Here is an 18,259-nt window from a genome sequence, read left to right as displayed (position 1 = left end):
GAGGTTCTGTGGTTAACTAATCAATCACAATCCATGTATTGGAGACCATTGGTTTTTGCTACATGGTCAAATCTCTGACTTACAACCAAGATCTCCAACTCAGTGCTCATAGCATCAATGATGATACAGTTTGATACCTAAAAGGACAGTAATAGGGCAACAGTTTTGATCACATTGATATGAGAACATGATTTTTTTGTGCATTGTGATGGCAAATGCAATACTTCATTGTAAAACCATTTTGACAAAGTATACCAATTATTATTTAATACAATGCAACTCTGCAAACAACAATGTAATACTGGAGATTCGGTAAGGTTACAAAAACAGAATTGCAGGTATCAAATGTTACTTTGAGATTTCAGATTATGAGCTATACTTAAATGTAACAAGGTATAGTTTTAAAATATGTGCTAATTAAGAAGTTTCTTTGGAATTGATAACATTTGGACTAAAATTTTATACCGTAAATCTTAATGTTGAGAAATCTACTCAGTGGTAGGAGTGTCTTCCAGCGTGCAATGTGAACATAAGAGATGTTTGCTGTGTTTTCCTGCCAGTTTTCTCCCACCAGGGCTGAAGAGACTATGTCACATAAGCATACAGCTCCATGGACACTAGCCAATTCTGAGTATTTTTGCCAAATGGTTATTTTACAAGAGAGCCCCCGGATAGTGAGTGTCAGAATGTATTTGATCATGGGAACCATCTCAACCATCTCTTCCCTCTCAAAGTCAACATACACAAAACTCCTTCCTAGCACGGATTACATGTGAATACTTGCAGCCGCAGCTAAGTCTGCTTCAAGTTTGACAGTGCCAAGGTCATTTGGGGTACTCCTAACTCCTATTCTGACTGAAATCAATTCACTCTGCGCAGACCAGATAGTGAATTTAGGGCCTATTGGTCTCTTAAGCTCAATTCTACATGAAGCAGTATATTTGCAAATGAGTCATTGAGGGAAGCATCTGTGTGTGATTGTGAGAGTGTAACATCTGATGTTTGTGTGGGAGTGTTTGGAAGCAGCAAATCTGTGATCTGTCTAACAGAATTAATATAAACATTGCTGTTGCAGTCATGGGATTCAGGTTTAATTATCCTGTTGAATTTCCAAAATGCAATGTCGCCCTAGACCAATCTAATTTTCGATGTGCAGGGTACAATTATTTTGCCAATATATACAGAAAGAACAATTTCTTTGCAAGGCCAATCTCTTCAGTACAGTTCAAGATGCGAAGGGTAATTACAAAATAATGACTTCATTTTGTAGTTAGCAGAGAGGAGAAATGATGCCAACCGTTCATTACCTTTACTCTGCACACAGGCTTGGTGCAGGTTTTTGCACACAGACTTGCTATGACTAGAAATCCCTTTCAGTGAAGCACCCTCTGCAGGAGATCTGGGATCTCTGTGAAGAGGACAAGCAACCAGACACCTCTTTAGACAAGTGTCAGAGAGGGGATTTGGCAGTAATTAAGACCTACCAAGCCACTAACAATTCACTTTATTGGAATGGACAAGACCTAAGTTTTTCTAGCTATTTAGTGAGTATCTATCAATCATGTTGACCACTGTAACATCATATCTTTCCACATGTTCGAATATCAAGTCTCTCAAGCTACTGGAAACCGCCGGTCAGATTTACAATTTTAGCTGTAATAGTCTGGCTGTTACTTTTACCACATTATTATTTTGCTTTGATGTGTTTTGTTATTTTGCTATTTTGCAACTTCGCTTTTAAACAGCTAACCCAAATTAGTAATAAAATATCTTCCAAAATATCCAAGCCTTTAGGAGTCACTGTAAATTAAACTGCACAGCAAACATGTTTTGCTGTCATTGGGAAAATAGGATAAATTTCAATATCATGGCAATACAAATCTTTGCTAAGACAGGAAAACAGGTTTCCCCTTTTTTGACTTAAGCTCTCTCCCTAGTCCATTTTTAAAGCTAAAATTAAGTGTCATTGCTGCTAATAGATCTGAAGGTTTGCCTTTTTTTGCTAAATATTTTATCTAGGTTAGATCAGTTCAGCACTTTTAAAAACATCAACTTTTGTTAAAGATGCAGTAAAAACAAATAGAAAGTAAAATCCTAAAGGTATTTACGATCCGCAGTTAATTTTTTAAGGAAGTGTTTGTGCAGAGTTTTTTTTTATTTATTATGCAGACAATTTAGTGACCGAATGGTTAATAGTCAACCGCTTAACACATTGTATTCATTATATGGTTTAGTAATTTCTGTCTTCGCAATTTACTTCAAACATTTGGTAGCAAAGGAAACAAAGTAAAACCTGCTTGAGTGCAAGGAGAAAATTGATGGCAGTGCATTCCTTTTGTAGTTGTAATTCTCCAAAGAATATAAGAATAGCGTGTCAACTGTTTCCTAATGCATTCCCCTACCAGCAGGCAGTACATTGCCGGTTAGACGTCCAGCGTAGTACCTGAGGATGGATGAATGATGTAACCTGTTAAACATAAATGCACACGCTCGTCTGTTACTCCCCGCTGAGGAAATGTGGCTGGGCTTTCCACGCAAAGTTCTCACTGTGCTTTTAAAGAACTATGCTTCATTTAAACTGTTCCCCATTTATAGCCAAATCCATTGCAATCCAGAAGTATTTTTTTAAAAAGAAACAAACTCTCAATATTTCAAGTTATTTGATACAACAGATAGTTTTTGTCTCTTACTAATTAAGAAACTGCACAAAAGTACGATCTCTAAAAAGTAATTGTGTAACATTTCCCGAATGGTTTCAATGATCAAGAGATGGCGTCAAAGTTATTTTAACCTTCCTCCCTTAAATATAGTCTTGCAACAATAATAAACAAAAATAAACTGGCAATTCCCATGGCAAAAACTCGAAAAGTGGGAACGGAATAAGATTATTTTTTAACACACACAAGAATTATACCAATAGTACCAAACAAATCACACAATTTTAGGTAAAAATGATCCGGTTACCAAGAAAAAAATGATTGCTGCAAAGGACTAAAGAAGTTTGCAATCATATTTTCAAATAGATTGACGGACTTGAAGGTGCACCGTGACAGCTTCCACTGTAACAATCTGACACTTGAATGCGTCAGCACGGTTCAGCGATTGAGAATTGTTTTTTTCCCCCAAAAAAACTAAGGTGTTTTCTGCATTGCCTCAATGGGGCAATGTTGCTGTTTACTTATAAATGTTCAAGTTGCTATCATGAATGATCCTTGACGGCATTTTGTAATTTACTTTTTTCTAAATACATTGTTTAGTGAGGATTACCAACTGATAACTTAAAAACATCACTTTGGCCTACACATTGAGTTTACAGATTATTTGCAAGAAAACAGGGAAAAGAGGCAATTAAGCAAATAGACTATAGATTGAAAAAGTCAAATGTTAAAATTCTTGCCTTTTCCTGGCATACAGCTTCACGAAAAGGGATAATAGTCTTAATAGCTAATAATTTTAAAGGTATCTCTAACAGGGTGAAGGAGGTACATTTCAGATAAAAATTTAGACATATATAATAATTATATTTTATATACATGTATTTCATATCAAAATTGTGATCATTTATTACTGCATATCAAGTTTAAACAAAAGTTAGAGACTCTGTCTAGTATGGATGTGTCAGGTGACTTCAAACCTCATGAAGTGTTAATGGAAAATTGCTGATATTATGCTGTTTATCACAGAGAGGAAACATGAAAGGCATTGCTTGTGTTTGGTTTGGAATCATGAAAGATTGATTTTAGATTAAATAATACAGAAACCTTTTAGGACAATTTTAAAAATGAACTTTTTTGTAAAAGTGGGGTCAGCTGTAAATACAGTTTCTCTCCTAGAAAGAGGTATAGATTAGTTCAGAAAAAAAACTCAGTTACCTTGCTGTAAAAGTTCTGTTTGTAAAACTTTCAGATCACAAATGTTTGGCGAGAAGTCAGGAGATTATTAAAACAATGAGAAACTCTAAACTTTCAGTTCTTTGAATATTCACATAAAATGATTCACAGGGCAGAGCTGGATGTGAACACTGGATTTTTCCTGGATGTGAACACTGTAAAGTGACACTGTTGGGAAACAGATGAGCCACTGTTTTGATATGTATTTATGACTTTTTCAAACTGTGTTGTATATTTAGTTTAGTTTGTTTGTTTAATGTCTTTCATTTTTCAGTATTAAACTTCTGTTCTTTGTTAAAATAAATTTGCAGCTTTTTGTGCCTGTGTTTTAGTGAATAACTCAGACAATTTTTTTTAAAATGTATTCCACCAAGCCACAACTCATTCTGGGACTTGACTCATTTAGAAGCACCATCAGCTGAGATCATAACAAAATCCAGTAGGATATTCTCTTTTGACCTTAAAAGTAATTACATTTATTTTTCAATATCCATCAATACATTTCACAATTTGAATAGAATATCAATCATTAAATAACAGATGCATCACATTTCACTGGATGACAAAATATCTAAGGCTCAGTATTCCATCTAATGTTTCTTCCTCCTGTATAGTCTTGAGGTCTGTTTACAGCAGGAACTTCCAGAAGCTGAGGCCAGGCATTGCATGACCATTGGCATGTACATGGGGCTTCACAGCTTAGACTGAAGATTGTTTAAGCTTTATATCATTTTGACTTTCTAACAGGTACAAAGTAAACAATTTAACAAACCTAAAGATTCACAAGTGTCTAATTAAGTTGTTGGGCAAACTTTAAGTTATTGAAACAAACAAAATCAGAATTTGCTGGAGAAACTCAGCAGGTCACTCCAGCAATTTCTGTCTTTGTTTGTTTCAGAACTCCAGCATCCACAGTTCTCCATTTAATTTAAGTTAGTGATATTTGCAAAGATCAAAAGGGACAATTTGAAACACTCTGCCATTGTTCAGATATTGGTTCACAAAATTCTCAATGCGCTGGCATCTATATGTAAATGATTTTCTAGAAGACGCACCTTGCAAATTCAACTTTCTGGCACAGATGCAGTTTACACCACAGTTGGTGGAATGAGTCCCATGGCTTTGAAGGCCTAATACTCTCTGAAACGTTTGGAAAATTAATGTTCAAAAATATATTGCATAAGGCCATTGTTGAAAATGAATAAAATTGGAACATATTAAATTAAAATAACTAATTACTTCTTGGTTACTCCCTTCAAAACATCTAACATGAGAAACATTATTGCCATCTTTCAGATGAGATCTAAGCTACTGAATTGATCATAAAAACTCCCATTGGACTAATTCCGAGTATATTCTGATTGTCCCAGATTTCTTGCCAGAGCCCATGTCATTCAAGCCCCTAAATAATTCCTCCCTCTTCAGTTACTCAAAGACATTCATGAATATCACTTTCTTCTGTTAACCTTCTCTACCCTAAGAAAAACAAGTGTCATCTCTCACAAAATGAATGTCCCTCCTCTCTGGTAATTTTCTAAATCTTTTCCATACCAAATCTGAAGTCAGAACAACCCAAGTAAAGTATGCTGCCCAGAATTAAATACAATTCTCCTATTGGGGCCTAAATATGTTTTACAAATCTTTGGTGAAATTTCACTGCTTTTATACAGTATTCCCACTTTAATAAAACCAAGAAGCCCGTGACAGCATTCTCAACATGTCCAGCCAGCTTCAAAGATTTTATATACATAGGCTGCCAAGCACCCCCCTTGAAGATTGCACCATTTAATTTGTGTTGCCTTCCCTCTTCTTCCTATCTGCATGCATCTGTCAACACTTCTCAGCATAAAGCTTCATCAGCCATGTTTCTGCCCATTCACCAATTTCTTTCTATTACTATTTCTTTCTCTTTGCTGTTTAGTACATGTTTGGAATTTCATATTATCGGCAGATTTTGCAATTATGCCCTGAAAACCAAGTCCAGATCATTAATGTACATCAAAAAGAGCAGTGATAGCACCATTAGATCCTCCTATCCCAGTATGAAAACAAAACTGTTGATCATTATATCAAAACCGAAAAAACTGCAAATTCTGTAAATCAGAAAAAAAGACACAAATTGCTGGTAAAGCTCAACGGGTCTGGCAACATCTGTGAAGAGAAATCAGACTTAATATTTCAGGTCGAGTGACCCTTCCTGAGAACTGGTCACTCAACCCAAAACGTTAACTCTCATTTTTCTTTGCAGATGCTGCCAGACCTGCTGAGCTTTTCCAGCAACTTCTGTTTTGTGTCTGTTCAACACTATTCTGTTTTCTGCCCTTGTACCAATTTTGGATCTGCCACCCATTTTCATTTAACTTCCATGCCTTTAATGTGACTCACAAGTCTATTATGCGGTAACACGATTTGCCTTGAACACAATTTGACAAAAATTTGGTCAAATTTCATTTATCAACCTGCACATTTCCAATTACCAATTAATTGTGCCTTTGATTAGCTTGTCTAAATGTTTTCCTATCAATGGTGTTAAGCTGACTGCTTTGTGGTTGACAGATTTATCCATTTGCTTTTTTAAACAGGGATATAAAATGCCAGATTTTCACAGGATTGGACTGATTCCGAAGGCTTCAAAAATGGTGGGCAAAACTCTATTCTGGGATTTCCCAGTCTCACTCTTAGCATGGGCTAAGGATGTGGATAGTGAGTCTGCAATATTCACACCCAATCTGGTCATTTCTAATGTGTGGTTAGACAACTCATAGCTCTTTAGAGTTTTCATGGAGTTGAGCCAGTTTCTCTTAGGACTCGTGGTTCACAGGCATTCAGGAACCCTTTGAAAGGTAAGTTTGAACAATCCTGCAAAGTCCACTCCATTCCACCCATTCAAACTCACCAAGTGTACACTCTATAGAGAATCAGTGGGCCATACATTAAAAGTGGCAAAAAGCAAAATTTTCACAAAAATATACCAAATCAAAAGTTAGTTCTGTTAAAAAAAAGCTATTATCAACTTCGAAAAAAATTGCAATTCACAGTTTCAAGAACAGAAACTTTACCCCACTTAATATCTATGAATTTTGCCAAAATAAATTAACAGACCACTGAAAAATCAGTCAAACAAGTTATAATATACTAAGCTCTGATGAAGATACCAGTTAAAACAAACATGCAACTCAGCTTCTTTAAACACATTCTCACTGAACGAATCTGTTGATAAGTTTTGATTCTCAGGCAAGCATTGAAATCGATGCCTTCTTGTTCAATGTATAATACATACCACCGGCAGCATCACTTTTACTGGGCATCGACATAGTCTCTGTGTGGCCAATCTCCTCCATAGCCTCACTGTCTATTACTGAAAGTAGGATTTGCCTGGACCTGGCTGGACACCAGGAACCACCACCCTACTGCACCAAACCCCCAATCGACTGTGAATGCACAAGTCTCCAGAGCAACAGGAAGGAGCGCTTTTCGTGGAGCAAATCTTTCAGGTGACTCGCTCATCAATTCCTTCTGGATCGAAGGCATGCCTGGATTTCCCACTAATCTGGCAAATTGCAATTGGCTCTACTTTAGAATTTTGCTCTGATCCATTGGTCATGGATTGATAGAAATTGTTGAGGTGAGCAGATTTTGAAAGTGTGTCTGTTCTTACAGTTGAATATGCAAAGTACATTTTTGCAGATAGGTTTCAGATGTTAAAGCTTTTGATGCTTCTCCATAACCTTAATAAACGTGATGTTTATGAGCAATCATCTCTGCTGATAAAATGTGGATGTGCCTTGAAACTGTGTCTCTCATTGAAATGTGAAACATTGAACAGATTGTGAACTACTGATCAATTCCTCTGGCATAACTCCCAAACCAAGGAAGTCTGGACATTCCATCATAGCCTGTATCTATGCTGCTGGTTTGGCAGCATCCTGTTTTATAGAAGCAGATGTACAGTAGTCTTTTAGTACCTCAGTCATACTGTTTATCTCTACAAGATCTACATTTTTGTCTTTAATCAACTCCACCCTTCCCTGATTACCTTTTCCCCATTTATATTTTGACCATAGACTTTTTTGGTTCCTTTCTTGTTAGCCACTAACTGACTCTCATTTTACTCTTTGCCTATCTTATTTGGTTTTTAGATCCACTCTATACTTCCTATTTTCAAATTGGTTCTTAACAGCATTACAAACCTCACAATTGCCACAATCCAGTTTCTTCTCTCTCATTTTAGTATCTTTAGTTAAAGAAATAGTTTGAGATTAGGATCCTCTTCCTTTTGCACTTATAGAGATGTGTTGATCCTCTGTTGTATAAGGATTTAGGGTCTTAAAAGGTTACTAGTGAGAGAGTTAGAGTTAGCCTGAAGCACTGCCCAAGATAATGATGTCATATGAACCTGACAGGAGAACATCTTAGGACCTTAATGGAGCAAGACGTAACATCAAGATCCTCTTCATTGTCTCTGTAATAACATTTCCATGTCAGTGCTACTGTTACCTAGTTATTAACATGCAATAAATTCCTTTTTAAAAAAAATAATACAGCCTTTTCTTGCAAGTGGATATCATCTACCATACAATACCTGCTCTGACAATCCCTAACCTAAAAGACAATGTTGGCAGCAAACGTAGTCCATGGTAGGCAATGGTACAGGCAGACAGTCTCATACAACAGGGTGGTCAACAGTAAGGATTATTCATACAACAGCCTGTAATTGAAATGTAGCAGGCTATTTCGCCCATCAAGGCAATCTGATTATCCTCATCTTGAGTTTCCTGCCTTTTCCCCATAATTCTGGAATCCCTAGCCTTGAATACATTGCCTCAGCCTTTACATCCCTCTGTAGTAAAGACTTCTACAGATTCACTAACCTCAAAGAAGAACTTCCTTCTGATCTCTGTCATAATTAGATGACTCCTTGCTCTGGGGTTATGTCCTGTGGTCTGAGAGTGCCCCATAAGGAGAGGTGACCTTTCTGCTTCTATCATTTTAGTCTCCTGAAAATCCTTTATGTCTCAAGAAGGTCACCTCTCATTCTTCAAAACTTCAATGAGTACAAACCCAACTACTCAACATCTCATCAGAAAATTCTTGACACCAAGGATCAATCTCATAAACCTTCTCTGAACTGTCTCCAATAACAGATAAAGGAATCAAAACTGTTCACAGTATTCTGGATGTTGTCTGACAAGTATTTTGCATTGTTTTAGCAAGATCTCTCCACTTTTATGCTCAATTCCCTTTATTTCAAAGGCCAACATTCCATTTTTCTTTCTTATTACCTACTGAGTCTATATACCAGCTTTTTTGTGATTGATGCACAGCAATCTTGAAATCACATTGTGCTGCAACTTTCCCAAAATGTATACTATCACATTTTCCCAAATTATATTCTAACAGTCCACTTACTCAATCTCTATATCCAGTTGGAGAATCTGTCATCCTCACCACTTGCCATTTTACCTATTTTTGGGACAGCTGCAAGCTTGGTGATAGTACACTCAATTCTCTCATCCACATCATTCATATATATTCTAAATAATTATGTCCCAGTACCTCATGGCACTCCACTAGTTCCATGTTGCCATCCTGAAAATACCCCCACCATCCTAATTCTATATTCCTTTTGTTAGCCAATCCTCTATCCTTGCTCATACTATCTCCAACACCATGGGCTTTTCTCTTATTAAATTGTCTAAAATGCTGCATCATATGGAATGTCTCTTGAAAATCCAAATATATTACATCTACTGGCTCCTTTCCCTCCTCCTATTAAGTGTTCTTAGCTTTGGGCACCACCACAGTACTGCACTAAAGAAACAAAATCTATCCATGCTTAATCCTGCAATACAACTGAAACTCACAGCTTTCTCACTCAGAGGGCACGTTGCTACCTATCGAGATCAATAGCTAGTCGGTTTGTGTACATATTGGAAAAATGAGAAGGAATGTTAAAATCCAGAATAATATGGGAAAAGGAGAAAATGGTAATTTTTTTTAAAAAGACTAAAGATAGCAAACACAGAGACTTGGAAGTACCAGTGTTGGACTGGAGTGGACAAACGTAAAAATCACACAACTCCAGGTTATCGTCCAACAGATTTATTTGGAAGGACTAACTTTTGGAGAGGAACTCCAAAAGCTAGTGCTTCTAAACACAGTGAAAAATACAAGAAATCTGTCCTTGCAGCTATTGTTATTTATTTTGTTTTGCTTACTTTATCCTGACAACCACATTTATGATCTTTGGCAAGAGACTTTGTTCCCCTACTCAACTAATCTATAGCCAGTCAAATGTTTGAACATTTCAGAGTGATTGGTAATGAGCACAAATTTGTTGTTCTGTCCTTTATGGTAATGCATCCAATTACAATTAATTTGAGATCAAGTGCTCATTCCAAGGAAAAGATGGTCCTGACTTTTAACAGTTGACATGTTAACACTTACTTGAATACAACAGCGACAGCAGGTGAATTTGCCCTCAAAAGATCTCAAAATGTATGGGAACATTCAATCATTGGGCAACTAATGAGAGAAAAGTTGCCTTCTTACTTGGAAGTGACAGATTCATACAGACTTGCTCCTCCAATCACAAGCTGTTTCACTCCCACATTGTCTGAGCCTATCAGCAGCAGATGCAAAGAAGAAATAGCCATTGTGGATGAGAGGCAAGTAACAGGAAGGAGAGTGGCAGTAGTGGGAGTCACTTCTGGGCTTGGAGGACAGAAAATCTATTGAGGGGTAAATGGACAAAGAGTTGTAAACCTGTCTCAACTGCTGACTCCAACCAAGTTGGAAACAAGCAACTTTAATGAGGACAGAACTGAAGCTAATCACTGTGAATGGATTTTATGCTGGGACTTGGCACACATCAGTGCACACTTACCCTACATTGTGAGTGACAGGATGGAATCCCTAAATTGCCACATCTCTTGAGAGAAAGGTTCATTCTATTAAGCAACTTCATAAGGGAGTGCACTGCTATTCAAGGCTGGAAGATGTGCAATGGACAGTTCGCATATCCATTCTCCCTCATAGTGCACAGCCCTGCTGAGGAAAAAAATCTGTGCATAGCAATTTCTCTTGATCGTTCCTGTGATTGGTCTCTCCTTCAACATTGTCCTCACATTTGAAGTGATGCTGCAAGGACTCCAGACAATGTTTTGGCCTTGACTGTTTTCTGCAGTTGTGAATTCCACAGCTTCAATACTCTCTAGGTGAAGAAATCTCTTTTCATATCAATCCTAAATGATTTACCCTATATCCTTAAACTGTAGCACCGGGTTCTGGACTCACCCAACATCGTGTACATTCTTCCTGCAGAATACACTTGACTAAGCACTGCCCAGACCTTAAGGCATGTCTTCTCAGGACCCTGACTGATGTCCCTTTAACCTCAGAATGATTGCACTAGACCTGTTGGAATGACTGGAGTACAATCTGACTGCAAGGACACAAATCTCTGAACTCTCATTGGACCAAGTGGCAGTCAACTCACTGAACAGGAGGGAAAAAACGCCTTAATGTCAAGTTTCCAATTTTTTTTTTCATTTTTGCCATATTTCCTCAACATTCTCAGCATGCCATCCTGGATTGGGGGAGGAAGGTTCAGAGATGGAATGGGTTTGGAGGGGAAGAATTCCATTCATGCAGAATACTTATTTGTTTCATTCTGTTCTTTGAACTGCGAACAGGAGACTTAACAAGGATCACAGTTTTTCATTATTTGCTTCATGACTGAAATTAGAGTGATTTTTTGAAACTGGTAACCACATCTGAGTTACCACTGAGAGATATTGGCAGGAGGAGAGACAATCCCAGATTTCAACTGCCAACGACTGTACACCCACGGTGACATTTCAAGTATTTGTTTGCCTACAAGTTGGGAACACTCTTGATAAAATGGGCAGTGGAATTTGATCATGTTGCACTATGATTTCACAATCTATAAGTTGCAGATTTTGAACTTTGTATTTGAGACTTCAGCATTTTTTATGGCTTTATGTGTTGATTACCTGAAAGAAACTGTACAATGTCTTTGAATGAGCAGCTTTTATGTGTGAATAATAATAAATATTCTGTTCTGGAGCTTTCTATATTTTTTTCATCAACTCTAATAGTAAATTACATTCATAAATTAATCGAGCTTGATCAACTCTAATTAAACATGAAAACCTTACAAAGCAATATGTTACCATCTAAACTTTTACTTGATTGACAAAGTTGCATGCTGTGTATGGAACTGCCTCCATTACTCATGTTTATTCCAATTGCTTGTCTTTCTATGTTACTTTATGTGAGACACCTTCTCGTGGATAACTCTCTAAATACGTCACATCCAATCCTTTTCCACTCACCCATGGGATTTGGAGGAATCCTGAGTTCCAGATTTCTCATGCCTTTCTGACCCACCCTTCAGGTTGCTCTGTTAATTTAAAAGCAAGGTATGGTGTTCAATTAAGTATAAAACATACAAACAAGAAGCAGGATGAGGCCTTTCAGCCTATCAAGCCTGCTCTGTCATTTAATAAGATCATAGCTGATCTGATTTCAATATTAAAACACCACGTTCTCTCCTATTCTTGATAACATTTCATCCCATTGCTTTAACAACAATCCATCAACCACTGCCTTAAGACTCCTCTTCTCCCAACTTTTCAGAAAAAAAAAGTTCCAAAGACTCCCAGCACCCCTGAGAAAGAAAATCTTTTGAACCATGTTTTAATTGGGCAACTCTGCTATTTAAACAGTGACTCCAGTTCTTTCCTTTGGAGGAACTGTCCTTTCCACATCCACCCAGGCAAGAACTTGCAAGACCTTGCATAATGTTTCAATCAAGTCACTTCTTGTTTTCTGAATTCAAACAGATCCAAATTGAGCCTATTCAACCTTTCTGAGACAACTCTCAAATTCTAGGTTTGAGTCCGGTTGATCTTCTCTAGTCTGTTTGCAATTCATTCATAATCATCTTTGAGAAGGTGACCAATATTGTACACAGTATTACAGATACAGTCTCACCAGTGCCCTGTATAACTGAAGGAGAACCTCCCTATTTTTGTATTCAATTCCTGTTGGAATAAATAGTAACATTCTATTAGCATTCCAAATTACTTGCTGCACCTGCATAATAAACTCTTGTGACTATGTATGAGTCTGACCTCTTAACTCTGTAATAGCTCACCATTAAGATAATATGCTTTGTTTTTCATATTCCTGGTAAAATGGACAATTTTGCATTTCTCACATCATACTCCATTTACCAGATTTTTATCCACACACTTGATCTGTCCATGTATTTTTGCAGCTTTCTTGGGTCATCTTCAGAATTACTTTCCTTTCCATCTTACCAGCAAATTTGCTAATCTTACCTCTGTCCCTTTATATGAAACAAAATCTGGAAGATATTTAGAGAATATCAGCACAGATGAAATATTATGAGTAATTCTAAATAACTCACAAAGGCCGTATTCCATCACCGAGCCACCCTTTATTTACATGAGGAGAGTTCTTCACTCCGATCCAGCTTCCTCAGAGCCAGCTTTCCGAGTGAACACTCCTGTCAGCCAAGACTCCCTGACTGGACCAGATTAATAGCGCCTATCAGGCAACTTACATTCTGTGAGGTCCACTTGACTAACATTGTTACAATCATTACACGGTGCAATATTGATTTTCAGGTACTTAAAATTTTGTAACAATTTATCGAGCTACTGAAAACAAATCCCCATTATACATCCCCAGTAAAAATTCAAAATTTGTCAGGTCTCTCAACAAAATACATACCAACAATTCAATTTACCAGGAAAATGCTACCCTGGATCTGTTCATTTCCCATTCCTGTCCTACTTGAAGTCACATTCATCATCAAATCTAGTTCGCAGTATAACTATGCACATGTTAAGTCAATTTCCTCAAATAATATTCATAGTCTCCTGATCCTAACTTAGTCTTCTTTGTCAGGGACTGTCTGACTGGCCTTGCTGAAACACTCACCCTCACTTTATTACTCAACTCTCCTGACACTTGTAGGACTGACTGCACTCCCAGATATGGCCACTGCTCAAAGTGGTGCGAGAGAGCTTCTGGACATTTGATGAGCTAGCAGGTCTCAGAGGTATGTCTTCCTTGCAGGTGATGAAGATGAAAGTTCCACTCTTGATCAATAATGTCCTCATGGCTATAAACAGGCTTTCCCCTGATTTTTAAGCTGCAGGGCAGCTTTTCTGAATGAAATTCTATATGTAATACAATGGGTAAACTTAAAATCCTTCCAATTGAACATTGGAAAAACTGGAATTATTCTCCTTGTTGCTGCCACAACCTCTGTTCACTTAATGTTTCTTTGCATCTCCATAGCAACTTTTTTAAAAAAATTCGTGTGATATTACCAAGCAGTTCTCTTCTGCTCCAATTTCAGCATTTTGCAAATTCCCAATTTTAATTGCCCCAACCCTGACAGCAATACCTTTTAGCTGCCTTGGCCCTAAGCTCTGGAATTTTCCTCCCAAATTCTTTCTCTCTTTGTTTTAAGGCATTCCTTAAAACCCTCCACATTGACAAATACCTTCGTCATCTGCCCTAATATTTCCTCCAGTGTCAATGTTTGAAAAACATTTTGCTTTGCGACAACATTCTTCATAGCATCTTAGTTTATTTTGCCATATTAAAGGTGGCATATATAAATGCAATATGTTGCTACTGCAGGATGGAGAGACAAATTTGATGGTGCCTCATATTGTCTTTGCCAGAAATGGAGGAAGCTAACTTGTGAATGCAGAGACTATTGAGTAAAAGTGGACATACTGAATCTTGTAGAATTATGTGCTTTTGTAAAGAAATATTTATGATTAATATCTGTAGATATTCAACTGCCCTGTTCCTGTTGATCTTCCTGTATTATAATGAATGGGAACTGAGAAAGGAGCATGCTGTGGAACATCCAAAACTGTTAATCAAAAGATTATTCCATACTTGAAGCCACCTTGAACTTTATAAAATGTCATTATTATAGGAGTAAGTTGAAGGAGGCAAGCAGAATTGTGACATTTGTCCAGACAGAGATTAAAAAGAGGCCACTCACTTTGGATACTGATCGTAGGACATCCTTATGTACTCCTATAGCTTGACAAAGTCTAAAATCACACAGAACTGGGTTATAGTCCAAAAGATTTATTTGAAACCATGAACTTTCAGAACCCTCGCTCCTAGCTGCCTGAGGAAGGAGCGGGGGCTCCAAAAACTTGTGGTTTCAAATAAACCTGTTGGACTATAACCCAGTGTTGTGTGATTTTTGACTTTGTCTGTGCCAATCCAACACCGGCATCTCCACATTATATAGTTTAGTTAAACATGAAAAGCAGATTGGTTTTTCCACTATCTTTTGAATACACGTCCTTGAAGGAAAAATACAGCGCCACCCTGCACCCCCCCACCCCCCACCCCCACACTTCAAATGACTGCAGGTTGCTCTGTGGGAATGGACATTAGGGAATATTGCAACTCTAGTAATAAATCAGTTCTGAGAGTTGCTGCATTTAAAAAGACAGTTTCAAACAGTTACAAAGGGTGCTGGTGAAAGTGGCCCCAGTTTCTCTGTAATGATCCTAGCAGCTTAGTTAAAACTGTAAAGCCTTTGGCAGAATGTAACACACACAAGTCCAGCTCTCAATCGCATTAGGTTCTCTTTCCTGTGGAGCTCTGATAGTCACATGCCATTAGACAGCGAATAAAACAAGCTTTACATTACAGAACTTATTTCCTGTGATTCAAAGCCATTATGCCCCATAAATCAACCAACACCATTTTAACTTTCAAAAATGAAAAGGGCTGACAAACTGAAAATCCCGTTTGGACCAATATCTGCAAAAGGTTATTTTTTTTCTCTCCGAAGGTGACATTGAAAACTGCTAACAATGTCCAACAACTCTCATTGTTAAATCAATTTCTGAGATATTTGATCCCGGCTTCATTTTTTTTTGTTTTCATTAATATTGAAAAATATGCAGACATAAATTTCCAAGTGCTTACAAAAAAACGTCACTCAGATTCAATAACTTCCTTTGCTTCTCCACTTTCTCCAGTTAATTACTCTGAACTGGATTTGTTTTATTTTCTTTTACTGAGAAAATTGACTGTACTCTATTTTCAAATTCAAGCTTGCAATATCTGAAGTTTTGGAGTCACGTCATTTTGTTCTGGGGAAAGAAGTATTCTGTTAAAGAGCTTTGTATTGCTTACAGTCAATCTGGGGATTTTCCACACTGTAGGCAATGTTCAGTCACTTAAACTTCCTTGAATTAACAGATTTCAGGAAATCAACCTACACACATTTTAACAGTGTATAAATCTACAGAGAGAAGTGAACATGTTAAAATATTAAAATGCACTAGGAATATTTGTAATCATGAATGTGAAGGATGTTAGTGTTGAAAAAGGATTTTCATTCTCCAATTTTCCATTGTCGTACTGAGACATTCCCATGGCAGGTACAGTATAGTTGTGTCCTTCTTCATGTTTTTTCTCTCATATATTCCCCACTGGATTTCAGCAATAATCCCAGCTGACATTTCAGAGAGAAAGAATTTGAATTCATAAGGCAACTTCCACATCCTCCGGATGTTCAAAATGTTTCAAGGCCAACAAATTGTCTAATGAATTGTTGCCATTGTTCTTGTGTAGACAACCAGCAGCATTGGAAGAATGTTACATTGTTGGAGTTTCAATTTAGTATATCATTTTCTAAATGTGAGTACAGAATGATGAAATGTAGAAGAGGCCATCTGGCCCATCGTGTCTGTTCTTGCTCTATGAAAGAACGATCCAATTAATCTCATTTCCTTATGCTTGCCACTTAACCCTACAAATCTTTTCACTTCCATTTCTTAATCAATTCACTTTTGAATGTTGAGTATATTTCAATCATCCTTTCTGTCAGCATATCCCACTCCATCACAACTTGCTGTATTAAATTTCTGTTCCCTTATGTCATCTTTACTAACGTTGTCACTGATCTTCAATCTTTTCTAATTGCCGTGTCTGCCAATAAAATGTATATTTACATAATTTATTTCAAAAAGTCATAATTTTGAACCTCCCCTATCAAATTTCTACAGTCTCTCTATACAATTGAAATCCAGCTTTTTGGAAGCCATAAAAGTTAAACTCATCTGCAACCTCTCACACTTTTCCCCACAATCCCTAAATCCCCATTCTGCTCTCTCCATTTTCACAAAGGCCTGAACATCCTTTTTAAATTGTGGTATCCAGAACTATACACAATACTCTTGCTGCAGGTGAAACCAGAAACTAAAAAGGTTGAGCATAATTTCTTTGCTGTCATACCCTATTCCCCTATTAATAGAACCAAGATTTCCTTGCAGGTTTTTGACTGTTTAAAGCATCAGTTTGGGGCTCACAACTACCACTGGAAAGGTACAGCAGGATTTCATCAATGTACATGTGAAACCCAATCTCATGTCTCCACATGCAATAAAGGGCAGCATGCAGATAAGGAAGAGCATGATGCAGAAGTTAAAGTCAATGTGATGATGACATGTAAATGTGTTCTGGCCAAGACTGGATAGATAAACATAATAATGCAAAGAATTAGGGCAAAAGATCATATGGCCTATTCTTCCCTTTAATATGATCTGGCTGACCTTGGGGTTCAAACTTCTTTTTTTGCATCTTTTCCAACATCACTTGAGGCTCTGATTGTTGAAAGGCTGGATTTTCCCTTGGGATGGATTTTGGCAAACCACACTCCCAACTTTTTGTGAGTTTGCCCCAGACATTTGTCCTTTCCCATAGGGTTTAAGTCCACAGTGCCATTTAGAAATCAGTGCAGAAGGAATGCTGATACTGATGCAGGATGGAAGAAGACTCGGCTCAATTCTCAGCAACAGCAGGTGGCTCATAAATTCTAACGGCCCTTAATCTTCACCTCACATTCCCCGAACCACTGCCTGCTACCCCATGCCCCCTCCATGAATTCTCATTAACTCTCCACAGATATTCAGTTAATTATGCACTATGTACAATTCTCAGATTCCATGTAATATCAATGGAAAATAATTTGTCTTCCATTGAGGAAAATGAATGAGTGTCTCATCATGTAAAATCACCTCCATCTAAAAATGTTATTGAGTATGATAAAGTAATGGATTGTGTCATTTGAAAAACAGCTACAATAATTGTAGTCCTATTAGCATGGGTAAATACATCAGAAACCACTTCAAATTCTGTGATTACAACCATTTAATATTATCACACCTCTGCACGCATTCCTCAGGATGGTGTCCTCAGCCGCTGCAAGAACATCCTTCCCTCCATCATGAGGTCAAAAAATGGAGATGTTCACTGATGATTAC

At 37.4% G+C, this 18,259-nt stretch overlaps 1 protein-coding gene across 1 annotated transcript in view; it reads right to left on the bottom strand.

Annotated features, from left to right (window-relative positions):
• Positions 1-18,259, bottom strand: part of agmo (alkylglycerol monooxygenase) — a 344,128-nt gene that overhangs the window by 191,491 nt on the left and 134,378 nt on the right. The gene's annotated exons all lie outside the window — the stretch shown is intronic.

This window comes from Hemiscyllium ocellatum, chromosome 5, assembly GCF_020745735.1.
Source record: "Hemiscyllium ocellatum isolate sHemOce1 chromosome 5, sHemOce1.pat.X.cur, whole genome shotgun sequence".
Lineage (NCBI taxonomy): Eukaryota > Metazoa > Chordata > Chondrichthyes > Orectolobiformes > Hemiscylliidae > Hemiscyllium > Hemiscyllium ocellatum.
The sequence above is the reverse complement of the archived record's forward strand: the minus strand, read 5'-3'. Positions and strand labels throughout refer to the sequence as shown.